The sequence below is a fragment of the Triticum dicoccoides genome, chromosome 1A (genome assembly GCF_002162155.2).
Source record: "Triticum dicoccoides isolate Atlit2015 ecotype Zavitan chromosome 1A, WEW_v2.0, whole genome shotgun sequence".
Lineage (NCBI taxonomy): Eukaryota > Viridiplantae > Streptophyta > Magnoliopsida > Poales > Poaceae > Triticum > Triticum dicoccoides.
The window spans coordinates 89,382,004-89,385,494 of NC_041380.1; positions in this window are offsets into that span (position 1 = coordinate 89,382,004).

A 3,491-nucleotide genomic window follows, 5' to 3' on the forward strand; every position below is an offset into this window, starting at 1 on the left:
GGGGGGTCGAGATGGAGGGGGATTTGGCGTGGGGGCCGCAAGGGGAAAATGGATAGAGGGGGGAAGAATAGTACTGGCGCATTGTACCAAGGTGCGCCATTACTAGTTTTGGAAAAAAAATGTTAGTAATGGCGCATGGGGTGAGTGGTGCGCCATTACTTGTTAAAACTAGTAATGGCGCACTCTGACCAGGTGCGCCATTACTAGTTAAAACTAGTAATGGCGCACTCTGACCAGGTGTGCCATTAGTATTTTTGGAAAAAAAATAGATGTCAGGAGTGGCGCACCATTGGTGTGGTGCACCATTAGTGTGATAGACACTAATGGCGCACCAGCACATGGTGCGCCACTGCTATATAGTAGTGGCGCACCACATGTCTGGTGCGCCATTAGTGTCCATATTATCTATAGCCCTTTTCCTAGTAGTGTAGTGGGTAGTTGTGGATTGTAGAAATACTTGTGTTGAAGTTTGTGATTCCCGTAGCATGCACGTATGGTGAACCGTTATGTAACGAAGTTGGAGCATGGGGTATTTATTGATTGTCTTGCTTATGAGTGGTTGTCGGGGACGAGCGATGGTCTTTTTCTACCAATCTATCCCCCTAGGAGCATGCGCGTAGTACATTGTTTTGATGACTAATAGATTTTTGCAATAAGTATGTGAGTTTTTTATGACTAATGTTGAGTCCATGGATTATACACACTCTCACCCTTCCATCATTGCTAGCCTCTTCGGTACCGTGCATTGCCCTATCTCACCTCGAGAGTTGGTGCAAACTTAGCCGGTGCATCCAAACACCGTGATATGATACACTCTATCACACATAAGCCTCCTTATATCTTCCTCAAAACAGCCACCATACCTACCTATCATGGCATTTCCATAGCCATTCCGAGATATATTGCCATGCAACTTCCATCATCATCATATACATGACTTGAGAATGTACTGTCATATTGCTTTGCATGATCGTAAGATAGCTAGCATGATATTTTCATGGCTTGTCCATTTTTAGATGTCATTGCTACGGTAGATCATTTCACATCCTGGTACACCGCTGGAGGCATTCATATAGAGTCATATCTTTGTTCTAGTATCGAGTTGTAATATTGAGTTGTAAGTAAATAAAAGTGTGATGATCATCATTATTAGAACATTGTCCCATGTAAGGTTATCAAAATAAAAGTGGCCAAAGAAGCCCCCCAAAAAATAGAGAGGCCAAAGAAGCCTACAAAAAAATAAAAAGAAAGAAAAAAAATAAAAAATGAGAAAAAAGAGAGAAGGGACAATGTTACTATCATTTTACCACACTTGTGCTTCAGAGTAGCACCATATTCTTCATATAGAGAGTCTCTTGAGTTAGCACTTTCATATACTAGTGGGAATTTTCATTATAGAACTTGGCTTGTATATTCCAACGATGGGCTTCCTCAAATGCCCTAGGTCTTCATGAGGAAGCAAGTTGGATGCACACCCACTTAGTTTCAGTTTGAGCTTTCATACACTTATAGCTCTAGTGCATCCGTTGCATCATAATCCCTACTCCTCGCATTGACATCAATTGATGGGCATCTCTATAGCCCGTTGATTAGCCGCGTCAATGTGAGACTTTCTCCTTTTTTGTCTTCTCCACACAACCTCCATCATCATATTGTATTCCACCTATAGTGCTATATCCATGGCTCATGCTCATGCATTGCGTGAAAGTTGAAAATGTTTGAGAACGTCAAAAGTATGAAACAATTGCTTGGCTTGTCATCGGGGTTGTGCATGATTTGAATATTTTGTGTGGTGAAGAAGGAGCATAGGCAGACCATATGATTTTGTACGGTTAACTTTCTTTGGCCATGTTATTTTGAAAAGACATGATTGCTTTATTAGTATGCTTGAAGTACTATTGTCTTAATGTCAAATGATAGACTATTGCTTTGAATCACTCGTGTCTTAATATTCATGCCATGATTAGATTACATGATCAAGATTATGCAAGGTTGCATTCCACATCAAAAATTATCTATTTTCTCATTTACCTACTCGAGGACGAGCATGAATTAAGCTTGGGGATGCTGATACGTCTCGGTCTTATCTATAATTTTTGATTGTTCCATGCCAATATTCTACAACTTTCATATACTTTTGGCAACTTTTTATACTATTTTTGGGACTAACATATTGATCTAGTACCCACTGCCATTTCCTGTTTGTTGCATGTTTTTGTTTCGCAGAAAGTCCATATCAAACAGAGTCCAAATGGGATAAAAATTGATGGATTTTTTTTGGAATCTATGTGATTTTTGGGAAGAAGAATCAACGCGAGACGATGCCCGAGGGGGCCACGAGGCAGGGGGCGCCCCAGGGGGTCAGGCGTGCCCTGGGCCCTCGTGGCCACCCCGTAAGGCAGTTGGTACCCTTCTTTCGGCGCAAGAAAGCCAATATCTGGATAAAAATCTTGTCCAAAATTCAGCCCAATCGGAGTTACAGATCTCCGGAAATTTAAGAAACTGTGAAAGGGAAGAATCTGAAACGCAGAAACAGAGAGAGACAGAGAGACGGATCATCCAATCTCGGAGGGATTCTCGCCCCTCCCATGCCATGGAGGCCATGGACCAGCGGGGAAATCCTTCTCCCATCTAGGGAGAAGTTCAAGGAAGAAGAAGAAGAAGGGGGTCCCTCTCCACCTCTCTTCCGGTGGCGCCGGAATGCCACCGAAGCCATCATCATCACCGCAATCTACACTAACAACTTCACCATCATCATCACCAACTCTTCCCCCCCTATATGCAACTCTTCCCCCCTTGTCACCAACGCTGTAATCTCTACTTAAACATGGTGCTCAACACTATATATTATTTCCCAATGATGTATGGCTATCCTATGGTGTTTGAGTAGATCCGTTTTGTCCTATTGGTTAATTGACGATCGTGATTGGTTTGAGTTGCATGTTTTATTATTGGAGCTGTCCTATGGTGCTCTCCATGTCGCGCAAGCATGAGGGATCACTGCTGTAGGGTTTGCAATATGTTCATGATTTTCTTATGGTGGGTGGCATGAGTGATAGAAATACAGACCCGAGTAAGCAGGTTGTTTGCGTATGGGAATAAAGAGGACTTGATGCCTTATAATGCTATGGTTGGGTTTTACCTTAATGATCTTTAGTAGTTGCGGATACTTGCTAGAGTTCCAATCATAAGTGCATATGATCCAAGAAGAGAAAGTATGTTAGCTTATGCCTCTCCCTCAAATAAAATTGCAATAATGATTACCGCTCTAGTTATCCATTGCCTAGGAACAAATAACTTTCTTGTGTGACAACAAGCTCTCTACTAAAACTAACTTAGTTGTGTCTTCATCTAAACAACCCCTATTTTTTATTTACACGCTCTTTATTCACTACTGGAAACAGAGAATTTGCCATCTGCCAGCGGATGGCAAAGAACGTCTTTGCCATCAGCTTACAAAAAACAGATGGCAAAAAACCTGGTTGCCATCA